This window comes from Lycium ferocissimum, chromosome 5, assembly GCF_029784015.1.
Source record: "Lycium ferocissimum isolate CSIRO_LF1 chromosome 5, AGI_CSIRO_Lferr_CH_V1, whole genome shotgun sequence".
NCBI lineage: Eukaryota > Viridiplantae > Streptophyta > Magnoliopsida > Solanales > Solanaceae > Lycium > Lycium ferocissimum.
Window position 1 is genome coordinate 34,518,148 of NC_081346.1, and position 15,335 is coordinate 34,533,482.

Consider the following 15,335-nt stretch of genomic DNA (forward strand, 5'->3'; position numbering starts at 1 on the left):
TTTGTTTTACGATGACTTTCGAATTTTGGGGTTGTAATAGTTAGACTTCCGCATTCGTTATTTATTTATGGCATGACTAGACGTTTTGGGTAATTATTACTTTTGTTATATTCTTAACTTATCTAAAAGTGGTTAATTGGTAATCGGTTAGATAATTGGTTAAGGGGATGGTTTTCCATCAAGGGGATTTATGTGGGTGCCACTCATGGCTGCTCGGGTCGTGACAAAGTTGGCAGAGCCCTAGATTCGTCGATCTCGTTGTACAAGGACATGCCTAGTAGAGTCTTGCAGATCGGTACGGAGACGTCTGTACTTATCTTCGAGAGGCTATGGGACACTAGAAAAATTCAATTTCTTTCTTTCTTTTGTGCTACTTGATTCCAATTAGTATCTGGATGATTCAAATTGGTATCTGACTTTTCTTTCTATTCTCTTACAGATGGTGAGGACTGGTGCGGTAGCAGATGGGGTCGCAGCTCGCGGTGAAGGGCAGGCCGTTGGGTCGCAGTTTGTGGTGGAGGCCAGGCTAGGGGCCGTGGCCGTGGCAGAGGCAGAGGAGCAGCAGCACCAGCCAGGGGTGGGACGTTTGTGGCGTCGACGTGCCCCGGGTCCACCGAGCCTCGGGGTAATTCCGGATGAGGCAACGAGTTTGCGGCGGCACCGATCGGCCGGATATTTGGCTTCTCCAGTGTTGTCAGACGTTATGGTTCGAGTGTTGAACTTGCTGAATGTGTTGATAGAGGCAGGTGTGTTACTAGCTTTTCCAGGTGCTCAGGGTGCCAGAGTGGGTGATCCAGCTCCAGGCGGAGTTCGTGCTCCCGGGGTTACGCATCTTTGCGGAGTGGCTCCTCGTTGGATGAGGCTCCGGGAGCGGGAGGTATTTCCAGACCCGGTGGGAGGATCGGTGTTGACCGGGGATGAGCATGATTTTTTTGGAGTTTCACTAAGATGAAGCCTCCAGAGTTCTGTGGCACTGAGATTGAGGATGCTTATGAGTTCATTATGGACTGTCATGGGAGGCTCCATAAGATGGGGGCAGTGGAGAAATATAGTGTTGAGTTTGTGATCGTATTTATTGATAACATCTTGGTGTACTCTCAGAGAAAGAAAGACCATGACAAGCATTTGAGAATTGTGCTTGGCCTGTTGAAGGAAAAGAAATTGTATGCCAAGTTTTCCAACTGTGAGTTCTGGCTCAGTTCCGTGGCATTTTTGGGACATATTGTGTCCAAGGATGGGATGATGGTTGATCCCAAGAAGATTGAGACGGTTAGAGATTGGGCCAGGCCTACTTCGGTGACTAAGATTCGGAGCTTCGTGGGCTTGCAAATTACTATCGCCGCTTTATGAAAGGGTTTTCATCTATTGCTTCCTATTTAACTCAGAAGAATGTGCCTTTCCAGTGGTCCGATGAGTGTGAGGAGAGCTTCCAAAAGCTTAATGTATTATTGACTTTAGCCCCGATTTTAACTTTACCAATAGAGGGAAAGGACTTTACCGTCTATTGTGATATTTCTCATATTGGATTGGGTTGTGTGTTGATGTAGGAGGGTAAGGTGATCGCGTATACTTCGAGGCAATTGAAGGTCTATGAGAAGAAATACCCCACTCACGACTTAGAGCTGGCAGCAGTAGTCTTTGCTTTGAAGGTTTGGAGGGATTACTTGTATGGAGTTTATTGTGAGGTCTTTACAGATCATCGTAGACTTTAGCATGTGTTCAGTCAGAGGGATCTGAACTTGAGGCAGCATAGATGGATGGAGTTGTTTAAGGATTATGATATCACTATTCTCTACCATCCGGAAAAGGCTAATGTAGTAGCTGATGCATTGAGCCGAAAGGCAATGAGTATGGGTAGATTGGCGCGTTTAATCATGGGAGAGTGTCCTTTATCCATGGAGGTTCAGTGTTTGGCTAATGGTCTGGTGAGATTCGATATTTGAGAACCTGGCAAGGTTCTAGCTTGTGTAGAGGCGAGATCGTTTCTCTTGGAGTAGGTTAAGGCCGGCAATTTGAGGATGTGAAACTGTGCAAGATTCAGGATAAGGTGCTAAGTGGAGAAGCCAAGGAGGCTATTCTTGATAATAAGGGTGTTTTGAGGATTAAGGGGCACATTTGCATTCCTAGAGTTGGTGATTTGATTCCATTGATCTTGAGAGAGGCTCATAGTTCCAGATATTCTATTCATCTTGGTGCAACAAAGATGTATCGTGACTTGAGACATCATTACTGGTGGGGTAGGATGAAGAGAGACATTGTGGAGTTTGTTGCCCAGTATTCGAATTGCCAGCAGGTTGAGTATGAGTACCAAAGACCAAGTGGTATAACTGAGGGATGCCTATTCTTGAGTGAAAGTGGGAAAGGATAGCTATGGATTTCGTAGTTGGTCTACTAAAGACCTTGGGCAAGTTTGACAAAATCCACGCACTTCATTCCGGCATTACCTACAGTTCAGAAAAGTTGGCAAGGATCTACATTAGAGAGATAGTTCAATTGCGTCAGAGTTCCATTAGCCAGGGAGGTTCAGACTCTGGCTAACAGTATCACACGGCTTGATATGTCTGGTTCGGGCAGAGTGTTGGCTTGTGTTGAGGTGAGATCATCATTTCTGGAGCAGATTAAGGCCAGACAGTTCGAGGATGCGAGTTTGAGTAAGATTCGCGATAAAGTCTTGCGTGGTGAGGCCAAGGAGGCCGTGATTGATGATGAGGGTGTCTTGAGAATCAAGGGGCGTGTTTGTGTTCCTCGTGTTAATGATTTGATTAAGACAATTGATAAGTCCAAGTGCATTTGTGTTTTGATGATTGTCAAACTACTTCAGAACCAGATAGAGACCTGGTTTGTGATCTATTCTCTGTGCGCAGCACTTGTCGGCGAGCAGTGAAGCGAGCCGCTTGGTCGCACACAAGTACGGCTGATGAAGGGCCTATGCTTTAGGTCGACATTGAAGAATGGTCTCTTTTCACCCCATATGCTCCCACTATATATACAACATGATGGCAACATATTTGGTAGACTTGAAAATCTAATCTAAATCATGCAAAGCTGTCGACACAAGTTCTCAAGATCTCTCAAGAACAAAGTTACCTTCAAGTTGAAGAACCAGATCCTGATATGAGTTTAGTCTATGTTCTTTAGGTTGTTGTAAATCTTTGTTTATTTGTGCTTAAACTGAAAACCCACTCTTCTTGTTTAGAAGGTGGTTGTAGGTATCTTAAATTCTCAAAGTGTGCTTGTTAGAAGTGTGTTTCTGCAAGCTTTTGAGTGGTACACTAGGCTAGAGTTAGTCTAGGTATATTAGTGATCCTCGACTAGAGTTAGTCAAGTGGAGGAGCTTGCAATCAGAGTATTGCAAGTATGGAGGGACTACGGGGGTTAGTTCCTAGGTTACAAAAGCATTATTCTAAGGGTGAGGGATTATGGGATTTAATTCCTAGTTTACGATAGAGTTGTAATTTGAAGTTGCTCGTGTAGTAGAGTTGAAATCCTACTGGGGTAGGTTGTGGTTTTCAATCCCTTGAGCAAGGACTTTTCCATAGTAAAATCTTGTGTCCTTTACATACTGCATTGCATAAGGGAACTGGTACACAACCAGATCCTTCCATACTGTTTGGTGGACGCACAACCTATAATAATAATTTTAGCGGAGGCTCACAGTTCTAGGTACTCCATTCATCCTGGTGCTACCAAGATGTACCGTGACTTGAGGCAACACTACTTGTGTGCTAGGATGAAGCGTGCTATTGTTGAGTTCATTGCATAGTGTTTGAATTGCCAGCAGGTGAAGTACGAGCACCAGAGACCCGGAGGTACGGTTTAGCGGACGCCCATTTCAGAGTGGAAGTGGGAGAGGATAGCGATGGATTTTGTGGTTGGTCTTCCGAAGACTTTGAGAAAGTTTGATTCGATTTGGATCATTATTGATAGATTGACCAAGTCTTCCCATTTCATATTGGTTCAGATTACCCATACTACCAGAAGTTGCCCGTATTTATGTAGTACCTTCTAGGATATATGCGATATGCCCCTACCTTATGATTATGAGAGTTTAAGTTCATATAATAAGCGAGGGAAGCATTGGAGGGCGCGTGGATTAAGAAAATTAAATTGTTGGAATTTTGGAGAAAGATGGGGGACAATTTTGGTCCAACTTGGAGGAAAAATATCTTTTAGCATATGAGGAATTTTGAGGTAAAGTAAAAGCCTAAATTGAAGTTCATGAAGTCTAGTTTCCAACGCAACAAATCGTGCATCAATCTGACATCAGAGTCATACGTTATGAGCATTTTAAGATGGGCGGTCAGAGTAATGAATTAACCCTTCGCGAACGCGCTAGAAGGTGGCGCGAACGCGAAGAAGGAGGACCCGAATAACTCTTCGCGAACGCGCGTGAACGCCGCGATCGCCGAGAAAATTTTAAGTCGGTGGAAACCGACTCTAGAACCTTATATAAGGGGGCTTACCCCCTCATTTTCATCCAAACACACCGTAAAATCCCTCAAATATTTTGAAAATTTTCTACAACTTCTCAACATCAAATTTTAGCCCGAATCAAGCATAATCTCTGAATTTAGGTTCAGACAGCATATAGTTACGATTATAATATCATATTGCGGTGAATTTTGGCTGGAATTCAAGGTGGAAAGTGAAGATATTGCGGTTCTAGCGGAGGTAAGGTATGAATCTTCCTTTATTAATATTGATTTAGGCGTATTTACAAAGATAGAACTATTAAATGATCGTATACCAAATTTGTTGGTTGAGAAATTGGATAAACATCGTGTGGGATGTTTTATGGAATATTTTGGTATTGATGATGATGTTGTTGGCGTTAGCCTTGTTATTGTATTGGTTGTTGGTATTGTGATTTCGGGCTAGGGATATAAACAGGGGAGATGCTGCCCGAATTTTGGTAGATTCTAAAGGACTTTGATTTAAATACTTAAGATAGGTATATGAAGATAAGTTTAACGGTACTATGATTTCTCTTGAATATATATTTACGAGCTCGGGAGAATAAACGTTAAGTAATAGAAGACCGAAAAGGTATGTTAAGGTTGTTCCTTCTTTTCTTGGCATGTTTCCATATATGGTAAGAGCGTGATAAACCTTATGACTCGAGATTTGTCAAAGTAGAGCTTGTCATATTGTTGTCTAGTTTCCGAGTGTTATGTTATTCTTTCTGAGGGGCCACATCCCCTCTCTATGTCCTTGAGTTTATAGAGAGAGAGAAGAGACATGTTACAGTATCAGTGTTTTCAAGATATGCATGATATATATGATATATATATATATATATATATAGACATTTTTTCTTTGTACCCGGCCATGGTTATGAGAGTTTTTATTGCCTATGGGTCCGGAGTCTATATATATCGCCGAGATGTATATATCGGGTGCCGCCTACGGGTCATGGAGATTGATATGGTTCGACGGGTCATGAGACATATTACTGGGCCATGAGATTTTTATTTTGGCCACTTGGTCAGTGAGATATATATAATAGTATTATATTGCCTTTCATATAAGACAGGTCTGGAGTGATATTCAAGGCATTCTTTGGCCTCCAGATTGTATTGTTTCTTTATTTCGGTTGTTATCGTTGCCTTACATACTCGGTACATTATTTTATATCGACGTCCCTTTTGCCGAGGGCGATGCATTCATGCCAGTACGGATACGACCGATCGATAGATCGATAGGCGGGGACCTCCCGATTGGTGAGCTCCCTTTCTGTTCGGAGTTGCCAGGTCCTTTGGAGTCTTTCCTTTTTTATTCCAGATTGTATGGTACAGTCACACATCTCCCTAGAGGCTTGTAGACGAGTCCTGTATATAGTGTGTCAGTGTGATAGCCTTGTCGGCTTGTATATGTCTGTTGGATGCTGTTGGTTTTGTACGATTAAAGCAGCCTCCTCGGCTTGCTCAGTTATATATATATATATATATATATATATATATATATATATATATATATATATATATATATATATATATATATATATATATATATATATATATATATTTTGGGTGTGTATGCCTATAGACGAGATAGTTAGTATTTATATATATATATATATATATATTTATGTATCTAGAGGTAGACATTATCGTTTAAGTGGGGTTACTTCCCAGAGTTTCAGATTTAGAGTGGTTCGCTCGGGCCTAGTTTGGCATCGGGTGCCGGTCACGCCACTCCAGATTTGGGGCGTGACAAACTTGGTATCAGAGCAGGTCTGTCCTAGGGAGTCTACAAGCCGTGTCTAGTAGAGTCTTGTTTATAGATGTGTTGTGCACCACATCATATAAACAGGAAGCTACAGGGCATTTAGGAATTGGTTACCTTTCTTTCAGATCTAAATCGTGCTGTAGAGCCAAGTCATAGGAGATTTGAGTTAAACTTACTCTTCCGTATTTGTGCACAGCTATGCCGGTGACTAGGAAGACTGTAGCTAACCGGAGAGGTGATACGGCAGCTGGTGAGGGGAGCAGTAGGGCACACCCGACAGCTGAGGCCCGGCCTGAGGGCCAGGGTGAGACCCTATCCCCGCCATCATCGATGACTCCACCGCTCGAGGAGCTCCCGAGGGAGGCAGTACCTCCAGTGCCCCTCCCGCACCGACAGACCAGGATCTTAGGAGGGCGGTGCACTTATTGACCCAGATTGTGATGACACAGAGACAGCCGAGAGCACCTGCTGGAGCAGTGACCGCTGATGGGTCCCACAGTTCGAGGGTTCGTGAGTTTTTAGCACTTGACCCTCCAGAGCACTCAGGGGTTAAGCGGGATGAGGATCCACAGAACTTTGTCGATAAGCTTCAGGATATTTTCAGGGTCATGCATGCTACCGAGACCGAGGCAGCAGAGTTAGCGGCTTTCAGGCTTCGTGATATAGCGGTCTTATGGTATGAGAGGTGGGAGCATGCCAGAGGTCCTGAGGCACCTCCAGCGCGTTGGTCTGAGTTTTCAGAGGCCTTTCTTGATCATTATTTACCATTGGAGGTACGAGAGGCGAGGTTAGATCAGTTCTTGACTGTGCAGCAAGGTAGTTCCAGCGTCCGAGATTATTGCCTCCGATTTGATTCCTTGGCCAGATATGCTCCATCCTTCTTTGATTCATCGAGGGCCAGGATTCACAGGTTCATATCGGGTTTGCACCCCGACTATGTTGAGGCTTGTACCACTGCGGCGGTGAATGATAATATGGACCTTGCTCATATCCGTGCATTCGCACAGAACTGCGAGGATCGTAGACTTCAGCGGCGGGCGACCGAGAGCATGGAGAGGGAGTATCATAAGAGGCTAGGACTACCGGTCGGCCCGAGGTAAGAGTAGAGGGAGTTTCAGACCCTAACACCAAGGTAGGCCATTTAGGCCACCATTACCTCAGTCTCAGGGATACAAATCAGGGTATTATATTCCATCTGGACCAGGTGAGAGTTCCCGTATGTTCGGGTCACAGCTGCAGAGGGGTCCAGGGCAGGCTAGATCACTACCACAATAGTATGGTAATTGTGGCAGAGCGTACTATGGACGATGTCAGTATGGATCGAGAGCTTGTTATACTTGTGGCAGCCCAGATCATTTTAAGAGGAATTGCCCACAAGGGGGATCTACTGGTATGGCGCAGCTGACAGGTTCTATCGCGGGGTCATCAGCATCCGTGCGTCCTTCCGGGCGTGGGCCTCGTCTTCGGCAGTAGAGGCAGAGGTAGGGGCGGAGCTTCTGGTGCGGCGCGTGCTCGAACCGCATCTATGCTTTGGCAGGTCATCAAGACTTGGAGTCCTCACTAGATATTGTGATAGGTACATTGACAGTCTGTTCATATAACGTTTATGCGTTGATAGATCCGGGGTCCAATTTATCCTATGTCACTCCATTTATTGCGGGAAAATTTGGTATAGTGCCAGAATTGTTGAATGAACCATTTTCTGTGTCTACACCTGTTGGTGAGCCTGTTATTGCTAGGAAGATTTATCGTGGTTGTTCTGTAGTTGTTTGTGGTCGTCAGACCATAGCAGATCTTATAGAGTTACAGATGGTCGACTTTGACGTCATTATGGGAATGGATTGGTTAGCTTCTGTTTATGCTAATGTGGGGTGTTGGACGAAGACTGTCACGTTCCACTTCCCGGGGGAACCAATTTTGGAATGGAAGGGCAATACGGCTTCACCGAAAGGTAGATTCATTTCCTATCTCAAGGCGAAGAAGATGATTTCGAAGGGTTGTATCTATCATATAGTTCGAGTCCAGGATACAGAAGCAAAACCGCAAACTCTTCAGTCCATTCCTGTAGTTAATGAGTTCCCAGATGTGTTCCCAGATGAGCTTCTAAGTCTCCCACTAGAGCGAGAAATTGACTTCGCTATAGATGTACTACCGGATACTCAGCCGATATCCATCCCTCCTTATAGGATGGCCCCCGCCGAGTTGAAGGAAGGAACAGTTGAAGGATCTATTGGAGAAGGGCTTTATCAGACCTAGTACGTCACCGTGGGGAGCCCCAGTATTGTTCGTAAGAAAGAAGGATGGTTCGCTACGGATGTGTATCGACTATAGGCAGTTGAATAAGGTGACGATTAAGAATAAGTATCCACTTCCGAGGATAGATGATTTATTTGATCAACTGCAGGGTGCTAGATATTTCTCGAAGATAGACTTGAGATCAGGTTATCACCAGGTCAGGATCAGAGGGAAGGACATTCCGAAGACAACATTTAGGACTAGATATGGTCATTTCGAGTTCCTTGTTATGTCTTTCGGGTTGACTAATGCTCCAGCTGTATTCATGGACCTGATGAATCGTGTATTCAGACCCTTCCTGGACCTATTTGTGATTGTGTTTATAGACGATATTCTGGTTTATTCTCGATCAGAGACTGAGCATGCAGATCATTTGCGTGCGGTACTTAGAGTCCTTCAGGACCAGAAGTTGTATGCGAAATTCTCCAAATGTGAATTCTGGCTAAACTCTGTGGCTTTCCTAGGGCATATTATTTCAGATGAGGGCATCAAAGTGGATACTCAGAAGATAGAGGCTGTGAAGACTTGGCCTCGACCTACGACGCCGACGGAGGTTCGTAGTTTTCTGGGTTTAGCAGGGTATTATAGAAGATTTGTAGAGGGCTTTTCTTCTCTTTCTGCCCTATTGACGAAGTTGACTCAGAAGGCAGCCAAGTTCCAATGGACAGATGCTTGCGAGCGGAGTTTTCAAGAATTGAAGGATAGGTTGACTTCAGCACCAGTTCTAGCACTTCTAGAGGGATCCGAGGGTTATGTTGTCTATTGTGACGCTTCGAGGGTCGGATTGGGTTGTGTATTGATGCAGCACGGCAAGGTGATTGCTTACGCTTCTAGACAGCTTATAAAGCACGAGAAGAACTACCCGACTCACGACCTAGAGTTAGCAGCCGTGATTCATGCACTTAAAATCTGGAGACATTACTTATATGGCGTTCATGTTGACATCTATACAGATCATAAGAGTCTTCAGTACATCTTCAAGCAGAAGGAGCTAAACTTGCTGCAAAGGCGGTGGTTAGAATTGCTAAAAGATTATGATGTTGATATTTTGTACCACCCGGGGAAAGCGAATGTGGTAGCAGATGCCCTCAGCCGCAAATCTATGGGTAGTTTAGCATACCTATGGGCTGGAAAAATGGAGCTAGCTCATGAGCTTCTTCAGCTAGCCAATTTGGGGGTCAGAGTGATAGATTCAGGAGATGCAGGAGTTACTATTCAGACTACAACAACATCATCCTTAGTAGCCGAGGTGAAAAGGCGTCAGTATGAAGACCCTTCATTGACCCATTACAAGGATACAACTCCACAAAAGAAGAAATCACCATTCGGGATTACTGGAGATGGAGTCCTCCAATATCGAGGTAGGTTGTGTGTTCCCGATGTTGCGGGGTTACGTCAGAAGATTATGGCGGAGGCTCATTGCTCCCGCTATTCTATCCATCCAGGGTCAACAAAGATGTACCGCGACATCAAAGAGGTTTATTGGTGGGATGGAATGAAGAAGGATATAGCAAAGTTCATAGCCCAATGTCCTAATTGTCAAATGGTGAAGATTGAACATCAGAAGTCCGACGGATTATTGCAGGCTATGGAGATCCCGACTTGGAAGTGGGAAGTAGTTAATATGGATTTCATCTCAGGCTTACCCCGATCTCAGCGTAGGTTTAATTCTATATGGGTAATTGTTGATAGATTGACAAAATCAGCACATTTTCTACCTGTCAGGACTACTTACTCCGCCGAGGATTATGCGAAGCTTTATATTAAGGAGATAGTCCGACTTCATGGTGTTCCTGTATCCATTATCTCTGATAGGGGTACGCAGTTTGCGGCTAATTTTTGGAGATCTTTTCAGGAGGGTTTGGGGACTCAGGTGAATCTTAGCACAACATTTCACCCCCAGACAGACGGACAGGCTGAGCGTACTATTCAAACCCTTGAAGATATGTTAAGGGCATGTGTGCTAGATTTTGGAGGAAATTGGGATGATCACTTGCCTCTTATTGAGTTTGCGTACAATAATAGTTACCACTCCAGTATTCAGATGGCCCCGTATGAAGCTTTATATGGGCGAAAGTGTAGATCACCAATTGGATGGTTTGAAGTGGGAGAGACGAAATTAGTAGGGCCAGACTTAATTCAGCAAGCGGTGGATAAAGTTAAGCTTATTCGAGATCGATTATTAACAGCCCAAAGTCGACAGAAGTCTTACGCGGATAATCGCCGATGAGACTTGGAGTTCCAAGTTAATGATTGGGTATTCCTAAAGGTGTCGCCAATGAAAGGCGTTATGAGATTTGGTAAAAAGGGTAAGCTTAGCCCTCGATATATTGGGCCTTATAGGATTATTCGTAAAGTGGGCAAGGTAGCTTATGAGTTGGATCTACCTTCCAACTTAGAGTCCGTACACCCGGTCTTCCATGTATCCATGCTCCGTAAGTGTGTTGGAGATCCTTCGAGAGTTGTGCCCATCGATGATGTTCAGGTTACCGAGCAACTATCATATGAAGAGGTTCCCATTGCAATCCTGGATAGACAAGTTCGGAGGCTAAGAACTAAAGATGTAGCCTCAGTTAAAGTTCTTTGGAGAAACAATAATAGAGAAGAAATGACTTGGGAGGCTGAGGAAGATATGAAGTCCAGGTATCCACATTTGTTTCCACTCCCAGAAGAAGTTCAGACAGAGACGTCATTGTCTTCAGGTGCGTAACGCTTTCCTTCTTATAGTTCCTTGGTCGTGTGGGGCCATTATTGTCGTTTTTGTTGTAGCCCTGTGAGGCACTGTATATTTTGGGTTGTTGTGATAGGATGGTAGTGGTATAGTTACAGGGAAAACTCTGGCGAAATTCTCGTAGAATTCTTAAAGAGTTTAACATTCGAGGACGAATGTTTCTAAGGGGGAGGAATGTTACACCTCGTAGTTTTGTACGTTAAGATTCGTTAGGTGTTAGCTGTGTAATTGTGGATACTGGAGTACCTTCTAGGATATATGAGATTATATGCGCCTACCTTATGATTATGAGGGTTTAAGTTCATATAATAAGCTAGGGAAGGATTGGAGGGCAAGTGGATTAAGGAAATTAAGTTTGTTGGAACTTTGGAGAAAAGATGGGGGACAATTTTGGTCCAACTTGGAGAAAGAATATCTTTTAGTATATGAGGAGTTTTGAAGTAAAGCAAAAGCCTAAATTGAAGTTCATGAAGTCTAGTTTCCAACGCAACAAACCGCATCAATCGATATCGAATCAGAGAGTTATGAGCATTTTAAAGTGGGGCAGAAGGCGGGGATTAACTCTCGCGAACGCGACCCAAGGAGGTGGCGCGAACACGCGAAGAAGAGGGGTGAATAACCCTTCGCAAATGCGACCCCAAGGTGGCGCGAACGCAAGTTTAGTAAATTTTGGGTCGGTTGGTCCACCGACTTAAACACCCTATATAAGGGGCTTACCCCTCATTTTTCCCAAAATATTCTAAAATCTCAGAAAATATATAGGGGTATTTCAACTTCAAAATTGATCAAATTTTGAGAGATTTCAATGGCGTATAATTAAATCGAGGTTCGGGTAACGTGTAGTTGTGATTATAATATCGTTTGCGGTGGATTTTGGCTTGGATTCAAGGTAAATATTGAAGATATTGCGGTTCTAGTAAGAATAAGGTATGAATCTCTCTTTATTGATATTGATTTAGGTTTATTTATGAGGATAGAGTTATTAAATGATCGTATAACAAATTTGTTGGTTGAGAAATTGAGGAATAAACATCGTGTGGGATGTTTTATGAATATATTTGGTATTGATGATGATGTTATTATTGTTAGTGTTGTTGTTGTTGTTGGTTGTTGGTATTGTGATTTCGGGTTAGGGATATAAACAGGTGAGATGCTTCCTGAATTTCGGCTGATTCTAAAAGGATTTAAATTGAAGGCTTAAGACAAGCGTATGATGATGAGTCTAACAATAGTATGAATTATATCTAGAATACGTAGATTTACGATCTTTGTAGATTACGGGAGGATGAAGTAGGTTGGAAAGTCGGGAAGTAAGCTACAGGTATGTTAAGGCTAGTCCTTCTTTCCATTGGCATGATTCCTACTGTTGAGACATCTTTTACTATTCGAGACTTGTCAAAGATGTGCTATTTACGAAGATTATACATGGGTTACCATAACCCTTTGGTAGTACTCCTCTCTAGTTAAGAGCGAGTATAAGAATGGTTGAGTTATATAAGATGATTGAATGTCAGGAGGTATAATTAGTGTATATGTTGCTTATAGGCTATTATGTTGCCTTCGATTAATTTTTATGTGTTTGTATACGCCTGGCCTACGGGTCATGGAGTTGTTGCCTGACCGACGGGTCACGGAGTTGCGCATACCTGACCTACGGGTCATGGAGTTGATTATACCTGGCCTATGAGTCATGGAGTTATCTATGCCTGACCTTGGTCACGGAGTTATATATATAGAGTTATGTTATCTTTCATATGAAAGGCAACCTAGGTAGATTCCTTCGATGCCTTCTTGAAATATCCCGAGTATAGCTTGTTACTTATTTTTCAATTTACCTTGCCTTACATATTCGGTACATTATTCGTACCGACGTCCCTTTGTCGGGGGGCGCCGCATTCATACCGCACAGTACGGATCGACGGACGATAGACCTCCCATAAGAGACAGGATCGGATATCGGTGATTGGTGAGCTCCCTTTTGTTCGGAGTTGCCGGAGTCCTTGGAGTCTCTCCTTTTGATTACTGATTGTATGGTACAGTCACACATTTCTCTAGAGGCTTGTAGACGGGTCCTATATATAATGTGTCTATGTGATAGCCTTGTCGGCTTGTATATGTATGTTCGGACACTGTTGGCTTTGTACAATCACGCGACCTTGTCGGCATTATATATATATATATATATATATATATATATTTTATATATATATATATATATATATATATATATATATATATATATATATATATACGGTTTGCGCGGTATTGTACGTGATGCGGTATTTTTATATACTAGTTTAGACATTATCGGGGATTACTCCCTCAGAGTTTCAAATTTAGAGCGGTTCGCTCCGGCCTGGTTTAGCTTCAGGTGCCGGTCACATCACTCCAGAATTGGGGCTTGACATTCGTACTAAAGTTAAGTCTTCAAAACACTCTTAAGTTCAAACTAGCGTAATTAACGAGTTAACGAAATTGGTCAGCACTTTCCCTATTGTATCGACTTCCTCCACATTACAAAACAACTCCCAAAAAACCATAATAATATCCACAATATCATAATCAAGAAGTTATATTCAATTTAATCTTAAATTTGTCCAAAATCCCCTTTCAAGTTTATCTCATTGTCATCTTCTTCACTTCAACACTTTATAACTTCACCACTTTAATTCTTTTCCTTTATAAGAGTTATGAACCCTTTACATTAACTCAATCATGTTAATAAGATGGATAACATACCTTATAGCAGAAAAACTTCACCTCACTCAACTCCTTCCAAGACCAAGTTCATCACAAATTTGGAGAGAGACAAGAACAATCACCTTCCATGGATTATCTTGGGGTTTTGATGTTTCATCTTCTCTCTTGATGGAATGGAAAGGTTTGGGGGGACCTTCAAGAACTCTCCAGAAGTGTGGGAAAATAAGTGTGGGAGGTTGACATAAAGATGGGATCTCTTGGGATTTAAAAAGCTGTCAAAGTCGCCCCTCCCGCATCAACTTGCGGTGAAGATACGACTCAGCATATGGGATATGCGGCCGCATCTCCACTCCTTTCCATGGGGTGGAGGTTGGGCAGAAAGTTCAGCTAAAATTGCAAGTTTGCTGCCAATATGCGGCTGCATATGACCCCATTTTCCCCTGTTACTCAAAAATGTGCTCTTTTTGATTCGTTTGACCTCCAATCCTTATGGAACCTTTTTGTAACTTGTATAAAACTTCATTAACCATATAAGGGGACCTATATCTCCCCTAAAGTTAATTTTAAGCAATGTATAACTCAAATGATACGAAATCTTCCCAAAACATGACTCAAATTCCAGTCTTTCGACAAACTGACTGACAAAATTACTTCCGCCGCTTTATATAACTTTGAACCCTCAAGGTACATACTTAGAATTTTTAGATACCCTCCTTAGCCTTATAAGGGCTTCATGCCCACTTTAGGCTTACGTTAGTTACTGATAATGCAAACGATGCGAAATTTCACGATTATGCTTAGGCTGTCTCTCGTAATATTGAAAGATATCTTGTATCATTTGATTTCCAGCTCCATGTGCACAAGTCATCAAGAACATGCCTAACATTTCATGTATAGACATTACACGCCTAGGTTTAAGCCCATATTTTTTAGTTAAGTCACTAGATATATCAATAAACACCGACTTCTTCAATCAAAAATTTTCATAACAACGAGTCTCATTTCCTCGTAATATCTCTTGAATAAATACATTTCTAGAGCACTTTGATGTACGATAAGGTTTTTTGCATATGTATTTTGCATAATACATCAAAATGTATTTACCTGTTATTTGACACAAAGCCATCCGTTCCTTCTCATCTTGCTCCCTCCGAATTTCTTCTAGATCAAGGAGATATCACATCGCTAATATCCCAACTCTTCATTTAACTGAAAACGGAAATGACTCAAATCAGTAAAGAATGGAAGTTCTCTTATGTATGCATCACAAGTGGGGTGAATAGAGACGATACAGTTTCTGATGCAGCTACGGTGGTATAAACCATAATTTTTTTTGTTTTTCCCTTTTTTGAAGTAGTCCAAATTTTCTTTTTCAACAAAA